The sequence below is a fragment of the Triticum urartu genome, chromosome 6A (genome assembly GCF_056163025.1).
Source record: "Triticum urartu cultivar PI428250 chromosome 6A, HENAU_Tu73, whole genome shotgun sequence".
In the NCBI taxonomy this organism is placed as follows: Eukaryota; Viridiplantae; Streptophyta; class Magnoliopsida; order Poales; family Poaceae; genus Triticum; species Triticum urartu.
In genome coordinates this window covers 87,075,369-87,086,641 of record NC_141878.1, presented here as the reverse complement: position 1 = coordinate 87,086,641, position 11,273 = coordinate 87,075,369, and positions in this window count along the sequence as shown.

The window sequence follows — 11,273 nt, the reverse complement described above, 5'->3', positions numbered from 1 at the left end:
TTTTTTTACCACAACTTGAAATGCCATTTTATGATAATTTTTTGCAAGCACACAAAATATTTTTGAAAATTTGTACCCAATAAATTTCCGATTATACTGTTCATTAGATAGCATTTGAGCCCGGGAGTACATACTACGCGTCCCTGCCGGTGCCCCTATTCAGCGACCTGCACGTTGGATACTCAGCGAATGCGCGCTCCCCTACCTCCTACTCAGTGCTCGATCTGGGCCAGCCCATGTGCGCACGCGCCCCTGTACTTTTATCTCAAATTTTAAAAAAGATCGGGATTTTCAAAAAATTTATTACTTTTAAAATTTTCTCATGAATTCAAAAAATGTTTGGAATTCCATAAAATATTCATAAATCCGAAAATTGTCCATGATTTTTTTAAAAAGTTCACAAATTTCAAAATTGTTCCCAAACAAATATATAAAAAAATTACTGATTCAAAAAATATCCGCTGATTCAAAAAAAATTAATGGATTCAAAAAATGTTTGTGAAAACAAAAAACCAATATTTTTGAATTTCAAATATTGTTCTCAAATTTCCAAAAATGTTCAGGGATTCAAAAATAGCGAATTGTAAAAAATATTCATGATTCCATAAATTGTTCATGATTTTGTAAAAAATGTCCAGGAATTCGATAAATGTTCATAATTTCAAAAAGAGTTTCCGATTTCAAAAAGTGTTCATGTTTTCAAAAAATTCTCACGATTTGTTTTATATAAACATTACCTAAGTTTAACCTTTTTTTTTGCAGAAGACCTAAGTTTAACTCAAGACAGAGGTAATATTCAGAGTAAATAAAAACGAATGAAGTACACGGTTAAATATTGTCCTTGACAAATCTAGTAGTAGTGTTTTTTTCGGGTCAAATCTAGTAGCGTTAGTAGAACCTTAATTTGCTCTCCGTTCATTGAGAGTGCAACTTTTACATGGCAGACAGCATGGCGCAGCGGTTTGTTTTTCATGTATTTAATTGTGAAGTATATCTCCATAAAGCAAGTATGATAGGGTGATATAGACTGCCTATAAGACATGTCAAATTCGATTTTTGTACGATGGTACAAATGAAACGGGAGAATGTTGCATCAATTTCCAATCAACACTCCATATGTTGAGTTGTAATGACTAATTATTGTACAAATGGATTATTAAGTTGGCTACGTCTTATGATTGACACGGCAATTTCATATAGTCGGCTGCGCAATTAATTATCAACTTGCAGTACAAAACCTGGCGAACATTCCGACTGTCCAATCAATTAAATTGCCCTCAAACTTTTCTCCTTGCATGCATGCACATGCACCCACTCATTAATTTATGAGTACTGCGTGTCGCTTCTTTCAGTGCCATTATCGACCCGTTGCGTCGCAAGTTGATCAACTTGATTTCGCGCTCTCACTCACACGCCGCTCAAAGACAAACGCAACGCATCCCTGGGACACAGGACGACCAATTCATTAGTTGACACCGTCGCTGATCAAATTCATGGCATGCAGAAATCTGTGGAGTGTACTACGCAACGGGAAACTTTTGTCACGAGGAACGTCTTTTTCTACATTAAAACCCTCCCCTCTTTAATGAATAAATAGTAAGGGCATCTCCAACACCCTTACCCTTAAACCGCCCGTATATATCCGGACTACGTAGTCCAGTGTTTTGTCATTCAACACAGATTTGTATCGGTCCGTCGATCGGTCCTGACGCATATTTTATCCAAAAATAGAAGCATTTAGGGGTGGGGGGTTGCGGTAGTCCGGACAGGAGCCGCGTAGGATTCCGACACCCCCGGCTCACTAAATCTCCTCTCCCGGTCCTTCTGTCTTTCAATCCGTCCCTTCTCCCCCGTGCTTTACATCCGCACCCTCCTTCTTCGCCGCTGCCACTGTACCTCTCCGTCCGCCACACAGACATTGCTGGACCTCCACAACCAGCACCGGCGCACCCGCTCGCCTTTTACGATAGCGCCGTCCACCCTGGACTCGTCCGTAGCCAGGTACACTCCGCCCCTGCCAACGACGTCCATGGCGGACCCCATGCCCGGTAGGTGTTCGCTCAAATGCAGTTGAGTTTTTTTTTCAAATGCCATGTTGTTTTCTAGAGTATGAAGGATGGCGGGGTACTCGATCATAAAGGATGAGTTGTTGTGCGATGCGTGGTTGGCTGTATTAGTGGTCTGCGTAGGCAAGAGCAGAAGGGGGCTATTCTGGGAGTGCGTGCATGATTCATTTCGTGCACAAAAGCACACTGCACCCTATGAGATGCACATCATCCAACAACGCAACGTGAAGTCGTTATCGTATCGATGGTACGCCATCCAGACACCATCACCAAGTTTGTGATGCAGTTGTTTGGCTGAAGGCAAGGTGGCCATTGCGCGCGGCAGCGGAGGAGATCATGAGTTTTTCTTCTTCTCGCTCAACTTTTTGATTGAATCATTCATTCACTCAATGTTGCTCTACACATTGCGTAGCTCGTACACGCTGTCGCGATGTACCACAGGATGGAGGGACGGCCATTTACGTACATACACTATTGAATGTAGCCGGAAGGGCAGTATGTGTGGGACAACATGACCCGTTCATGAAAAACTTATTGAACATCCAGTTAATCTCCTTGAATTTGAACTATTGTTTTACTAGGCTTATTTGCATGCTATGTATGCACAATTTGTGCTATTTTCTATCTAAATTTTGATGAATTCTTTCCGGTTTGCTAAAACCCGACATGAAATGTATGCGGATAGCGTTGGATAGCCGGCTCCCGCATCCGTATTCGTGGACTGGTCCCATCTGCCCACAGACGGATGCGCAACGGAATTTGTAGATCAACTTTGGATATTCCCTAATAGTTGTTACATAATGACCAGATATGAAATAGAAGCACCCCTATGATTTCCGAAAGTTATTTTAAGGATTTTTTAATTAAACCCCATCTAGCATATCCCCTAAAAAGTTCAGTGTCTCACAAAAAATACTTTTGAACTCCTAAACTTTCGAATATGGCTATTCCTAACTGCTTGCGTGCGCAACGCGAATCGTTGCCGTCGCTGTTGCATGTGGATCAGCGCGAGCCTGCCCCGACATAGCCCATCGGAATAAAGCGTTTCCAGTTTTGCCAATGCTATAAGGAATGAATACAGTCAAATCATATGTAGCGACCTATACCTACGCCCACAATTAGCTCGTACTTGCCTGCGGGGCCTGTCCCATATACCCCGTGACCCATCCGCCTGACCTGGACACAATTCAAAATTTGAATCCAATCGTGCAGACGCACCAGCATCGCTGAGAACCATCACGCTTCCCGTCCCCGCGCGACCGCGCCCGGATCTACAGGTTTCTTAACGATTGACCAATGAATCTTGGTGCGGAGTCATTCACAGATCCCCTGTTCAGGTTTCTCCTCTCATAAGCTACTCTTTTTCTTTCATCGTCTTCTCCGTCAAATCCTTCAATCTCAATCTTGGCGTGTCCATGAGCAGCTTCTGTTCCCAGCCAACTTCCCCTGAGGACGCCCCAGATCTGGGTTAGCTAGAGAAGGAGGACGACGGCTGGTGCATTCCTCCGGATTTCAGCGATTCTCCTTCCTCAAGCCAAGATGGAGAGGAATCCAAATCCTTCACTAGATGTTGCGCCCCATATAATCATTAATGTGCACTTTATATCCTTGATTGCAGTCCTCTTATGGCCGACCGCGAAGAACTTTAGAGATAGCAGCAACATGTACCCGAAGGTGGCCTCTTGCACTCAACCAAGAAGAGGTTTAATGTTATATATCGGTCGGTAAGTTTTTCCACTGGAGATCTTGGGAAACCAACGCCTTAATTATTGTAATATTGTCATCACTAGACACTACATCCAATATAACCATCGATGCGCACTTTATATCCTCGGTCCCAGTCCTCTTATGGTCGACCACAAAGGACTTTAAAGATAGTAGCCATAGGCGGGTCTGTTGCATTCAACCATGAAGAACTTTAATGTTGTATATCGATCGGTATGTTTTTTCGTTCGGAATCTTTGGAAAACCAACCTCACAATTAATGTGATATTGTCATCACTAGATGCTACGTCTCATATAATCGCCGATGCACACTTATTATCCTTGATTGCGGTCCTCTTATGATCAATCGCGAAGAACTTTTGAGATAGCAGCCATATGTATCCAAAGGCGGCCTCTTGCACTCGACCAAGAAGAAGTGTAATCCTATTTTATCGATCAATAAGTTTTTTCATTGGGGATCTTGGGAAACCAACACCTTTGGATATCGGTTCTCTTATGGTCGACCGCAAAGAACTTTAGAGATAGAAACCATATGTACCCGTAGGCGGACCTATTACAGTCAATCATGAAGAACGTTACTGTTGTATCGATCGGTAAGTTTTTTCATTCAGGATCTCTGGAAAACCAACACCACATTTATTGTGATACTGTCATCACTAGATGCTACATCCCATATAATCGCCGATGCACACTTTTTATCCTTGATTGCGGTCCTCTTATGATCGACTATGAAGAGCTTTAGAGATAATAGTCATATGTACCCGATAGCGGGCCTTTTTCACTCAACGCCTAGTATCAACTTTCACATACTCTGACCGGCCATATAACTACTCCTATGGCATTCATATCATCTGAGATTAAATATACTCTGACCGACCATTTAAGTTGTGATATTGTCATATTAATGCACTTAAATTGTATATGAAAAAACGATGATCTGCATTGAGCAACATATTTTAACTCGAGTGACGAGGCGTCTTTTGAATCTTTTGGACTATTGAACGAGATATAAATTCACAATGGAAAAAGCAAGGGCCTAGCTGACTGTGTTTGCACGAGTACTGGCGAGTGGGAGATACAAGGGGGGTGGAGAATTTAGCTTGAAGTGCACAGTGCTGCTACAAGCTTGTGACGCGGTACAACACAGGCACCCGAATTGGAAAAACACTTTTAGAAAAAAGAGACTTAAAACTTTTTGAATTATTTTTGTAGCAAACATGGCCTAATGTATTACTCGTGTAAAAAGTTTCACGAAAGAATGATTCTCGTGGTTTCTTCAGTCAAAAAGAGAAGACAAAATCGCAAGTTCAAAAAATGCGAATAGTAACTTTTACGTAGTACAATTATGTTTGTTCCCGTCGAGAATAACACGCCGCGCTAGTATTACACTAAGTCAGATTTGTTACAAAACAGATTCATATTTTTTGACTCTTTAAATATTTTTAAACTTTTTATTAATTCGGGTGCAATGGCACCCGAGGTCCATTGGCTATTTCCCGCTAAGGCTTTGTTTGGTGACTCAGGGAAGAACGCCCAGGGTACTACATCCCTTTGGGGGAACTTCAGGAGCACATGTAATTCCCTTCCTTTCCACGGGAGAGATCTTCTCCTCATTTGTTGGTACAAGGGAGGGGAAGAGAGGGTTGGAAGGCACAGGCGAGGGAGGAAGAGCGAGGCAACGGAGATCAGATCGCGCGAGGGAAACGACGGGAGGATTTTCCACGATTGTGGAGGTGTGGGACCTTTTCCCGGGGAAAGGGCAAGGTTCGGGCAGGCACACCACATCGAACGGGTCGTCCAAATGAGGAGGCTGTTTTCCCAGGCGAGGGTCTCCATGTGGATTTCGGGCCCTGGAAAAACGTGGGGATCCCGGGGGGAACCCACGCAACCAAATGAGCTCTAAAGGATGGGCCTATATCAATATGGAGAATCCCTCGCAAAAAAAATTAAAGATCAATATAAAGAACTTTCCTGCTGTTCAACACAGAACTTGTCAATTTATTTGGTACAATATCCTACAGTCATAAAGAATCTCAGGGAAGGAGCTTGTGGTGGAGGGTGGACGAGTGAGCCCCACATTTGTGAGCAGTACCACCAGAAATTCTGCATGCTAGCGTCGAACTTTAGCGAGGACGCGTCCAGAGCTTTGTATGTCCAGAGATTTACCAAGAAGGATACATTTTTAGAAGATAAATGCACTTAGGTATCAATAATTAATAATTAATTAAACACGTGTTAAAAAGAACTTTGGCATCTTCCACGGGAGTTTTATACATTAATAATTAATTAAGCACGCGTTAAAAAGAAATCTGGTGCAATTACAAATCCTAGTCGAGTCAACAGTTGTAATCGGTAGACTGGAGGGAAAGGAAGGCATGCGTGATCTAGGGGAAAAAGAATCTATAGGGTGGGTCCCACCTACAGCCTAGTCTGGTGGAATACGGTTCACTATACCATCTGTTGAAATTGGTCACATGGCTCGTATACAGGGATGGGGCATGCAGACCTGATAGCTAGGTGGGCCATGTCGATTGGACATCATGCTTGATCTGCGGTCAAGATTCAGGTTGTGCCCACAACTAGTTAGGAAAAATCCATGTCCCTAAACTTTATAGCTCTACCCTATTTTTGCTCTAGAAGTAGGCACTAAAATGGGGATACTTCCTTCATGGCGTGGCGACCGAGGCGCCGATCGATCCGCTTCGCTCCGGCTATAAAACTCGCCACTGCCGCCCCAAACTCTATCCAACCCCGTCGCATCCATTGTCGCCATTGACACTCCCGATTCAGGCATTTCGTTCCATTATATCAGGTTGTCGCCACCTCCTTCCTCGAGCTCAAGGATCACGGCCGACGATTGAGCACCTCCGCCTCCCGAGCCCCGGCACCGCCTCCCAGCCTAGCAAATGGTCCGCGCGCGGGCCGCGATCGCCCTCCTCGCCCCGCGGTCCTCCTTACCCCGAGCCGTCTTCCTAGAATCAATCACTGTCGCCTCCCCAAGCTCCATCGCCGCCTCCCTCTCGGTTGTGCGCCATCTTCTTCGCCACCGCCACCTCCCTGAGCTCCATTTCACCTCCCTGTCATAGCTCCGAGCCCCCGCGGCGTCTCCCTGACCTCCGTTGTCGCAGCTGTTGTCGCCAATGAAGTATCACGACATCCATCACCGGTCGTGGGGACAAGTTTGCAGTGGGATATCCACAACGCCGACGCGAAACATGTTTGGCTTTGCATATTTGACACCGCGGAGGAGGCGGCGCACGCCTATGACGCCTGCACTCCTCTTATTCGGGCCGTTGGCGAAGCGAAACTTCCCTGCCGATGCGGCAACCGTAGGCGATCTCGCCCCTCCCGCTGTTAGGATCAGGCGATGAACTAGTTTAAATTTGTTCAATGTTGATGTAGTGTTAATATAGTAGGCAATGACATCAACATAGGACATGCTTAAACTAGTTCGATGTCGATGTAGTGTTAATGCAGTAGGCAACAGACTTAATTATGTTATGTACGATGTTAATGTGGTACCAACGGCTAATGTAGTAGGCAGCAATGGACGCTGTATGTAGTGCCTAGTTATGCAATTAACTAGTTTAAATTTGTGTGCAAAAAATTGTGATCGAGTTTTTTGGGGATTAAACTTTGAAGGATCTGCTAGATGAAACAAAAGTTTAATGCCTAAAATATCTCTCTTTTTTCCCCCTGAGATGGGGGCTAGAATAGGGGAATAAAGTTGGGATTTGCAAGAGATGCCCTAAGGTCACCAGACGCTTTGTCTAACCAAGCATTAGAACATCTCCAGCCGTTGGACCCCAGGGGGCTCGAAAAATCGCCGCCTGGGGGCGACCCGACGATAAAATCGGCTTGGGGCCAAACGGGTTCCCAGGCGCCGGCCCCAGGGTCGCCCCAGAAGGCTTTTTTTAAAAGACATTCGGCTATTATTCGGCAAACGGGCATAAACTTCGGCGACTTAAAACAATTTTAGAATAGCAAATTTAAAATTTACTAAAAAACAAAGGCCTAGACTACAGGAAGAACTCGCTCAGCGCGGCGAAGTCGCCGACGTTGCCGCCATCACCGTTGTCCTCGTCGTCCTTCTCCTGCTTGACGCGGCCTGAAGGAAATATGCCCTAGATGCAATAATAAAGTTGTTATTTATATTTCCTTATATCATGATAAATATTTATTATTCATGCTAGAATTGTATTAACCGGAAACTTAGTACATGTCTGAATACATAGACAAAACAGAGTGTCCCTAGTATGCCTCTACTTGACTAGCTCGTTAATCAAAGATGATTATGTGTTGTCATTTGATAAACGGGATCACATCATTAGAGAATGATGTGTTGGACAAGACCCATCCGTTAGCTTAGAATTATGATCGTTGAGTTTTATTGCTATTGCTTTCTTCATGACTTATACATGTTCCTCTGACTATGAGATTATGCAACTCCCGGATACCGGAGGTACACCTTGTGTGCTATCAAACGTCACAACACAACTGAGTGATTATAAATATGCTCTACAGGTGTCTCCGATGGTGTTTGTTGAGTTGGCATAGATCGAGATTAGGATTTGTCACTCCGTGTATCAGAGAGGTATCTCTGGGCCCTCTCGGTAATGCACATCACTATAAGCCTTGCAAGCAATATGACTAATGAGTTAGTTACGGGATGTTGCATTACGGAATGAGTAAAGTGACTTGCTGGTAACGAGATTGAACTAGGTATGATGATACCGACGATCGAATCTCGGGCAAGTAACATACCGATGACAAAGGGAACAACGTATGCTGTTATGCGGTTTGACCGATAAAGATCTTCATAGAATATTTAGGAACCAATTGAGCATCCAGGTTCCGCTATTAGTTATTGACCGGAGATGAGTCTCGGTCATATCTACATAGTTCTCAAACCCGTAGGGTCCACACGCTTAATGTTCGATGACGATTGGTATTATGAGTTTATGTGTTTTGATGTACCGAAGGTAGTTCGGAGTCTCGGATGAGATCGCAGACATGACTAGGAGTCTCGAAATGGTCGAGACATAAAGATTGATATATTGGATGACTATATTCGGACACCAGAATGGTTCCGAGATGTATCGGGTATTTATCGGAGTGCCGGAAGGGTTATCGGAACCACCGGGGAAGTTTTGGGCCTTATTGGGCCTTAAGGGAGAGATATGGAGCAGCCAAGGGCTGGCCGCTTACCCCCCCATGGGCCTAGTCCAAATTGGACTAGGGGGAGGGGCGGCGCCCCCTCCTTCCTTCTCCTTCCCCTCTCCTTCCTTCTTCTCCTAGTAGGACTAGGAAGGGGGGGGGTTCAACTCCTACTACGAGTAGGATTGCCCCCCTTGGGCGCGCCCTATAGGGCCGGCCGGCCTCCCCCTTACTCCTTTATATACGGGGGAAGGGGGCACCCTAGAACACACAAGTTGACAATTGTTTTAGCCGTGTGCGGTGCCCCCCTCGACAGATTTCCACCTTGGTCATATTGTCGTAGTGCTTAGGCGAAGCCCTGCGTCGGTAACTTCATCATCACCATCACCACACCGTCGTGCTGACGAAACTCTCCCTCGGCATCAACTGGATCTAGAGTTCCAGGGACGTCACCGAGCTGAATGTGTGCAGATCGCGGAGGTGCCGTGCGTTCGGTACTTGATCGGTTGGATCGCGAAGACGTTCGACTACATCAACCACATTACTTAACACTTCCGCTTTCGGTCTACGAGGGTACGTAGACACACTCTCCTCTCTCGTTGCTATGCATCTCCTAGATAGATCTTGCGTGATCGTAGGAATTTTTTTTGAAATACTACGTTCCCCATCAGTGGCATCTGAGCCAGGTCTATGCGTAGATGTTATATGCACGAGTAGAACACAAAGTGTTGTGGGCGATAATAGTCATGCTGCTTACCAACAACGTATTACTTTGATTCGGCGGTATTGTTGGATGAAGCGGCCCAGACCAACATTACATGACCACGTTCATGAGACTGGTTCTACCGACGTGCTTTGCACACAGGTGGCTAGCGGGTGTCAGTTTCTCCAACTTTAGTTGAATCGGATTCAATGAACATGGTTCTTTTTGAAGATCAAAAAGCAATCACTATACCTTGTTTTGGTTTTTGATGCGTAGGTAAGAACGGTTCTTGCTAAGCCCGTAGCAGTCACGTAAAACTTGCAACAACAAAGTAGATGACGTCTAACTTGTTTTTGTAGGGCATGTTGTGTTGTGATATGGTCAAGACGTGATTATATAAATTATTGTATGAGATGATCATGTTTTGTAACACAGTTATCGGCAACTGGCAGGAGCCATATGGTTGTCGCTTTATTGTATGAAATGCAATCACCATGTAATTGCTTTACTTTATCACTAAGCGGTAGCGATTGTCGTAGAAGCAATAGTTGGCGAGACAACAACGATGCTACGATGGAGATCATGACGATGCTTTGGAGATGGAGATCAAAGGCACAAGATGATGATGGCCATATCATATCACTTATATTGATTGCATGTGATGTTTATCCTTTATGCATCTTATTTTGCTTAGTACGACGGTAGCATTATAAGATGATCTCTCACTAGATTTCAAGGTATAAGTGTTCTCCCTGAGTATGCACCGTTGCTATAGTTCGTCGTGCCGAGACACCACGTGATGATCGGGTGTGATAAGCTCTACGTTCACAACAACAGGTGCAAGCCAGTTGTGCACATGCAGAATACCCGGGTTAAACTTGACGAGCCCAGCATATGCAGATATGGCCTCGGAACACTGAGACCGAAAGGTCGAGCGTGAATCATATAATCGATATGATCAACATAGTGATGTTCACCATTGAAAACTACTCCATCTCACATGATGATCGGACATGATTTAGTTGATACGGATCACATGACCACTTAGATGATTAGAGGGATGTCTATCTAAGTGGTAGTTCTTAAGTAATATGATTTATTGAACTTAAATTTATCATGAACTTAGTCCTGATAGTATTTTCATATCTATGTTGTAGATCAATTACTCGCGTGTAGCTTCCCCGTTTTATTTATGATATGTTCCTAGAGAAAACTATGTTGAAAGATGTTAGTAGCAATGATGCAGACTAGCTCCGTGATCTGAGGATTATCCTCATTGCTGCACAGAAGAATTATGTCCTTGATGCACCGCTAGGTGACACAACTATTGCAGGAGCAGATGCAGACGTTATGAATGTTTGACAAGCTCGGTATGACGACTACTTGATAGTTTAGTGCACCATGCTTTACGGCTTAGAACCGGGGCTTCAAAAATATTTTGAACGCCACGGAGCATATAAGATGTTCCAAGAGTTGAATTGGTCATGCCCGTGTCGAGAGGTATGAGACCTCTGACAAATACTTTGCCTACAAGATGGAGGAGAATAGCTCAGCTAGTGAGCATGTGCTCAGAATGTTTGGGTACTACAATCACTTGAATCAAGTGGGAGTTAATCTTCTAG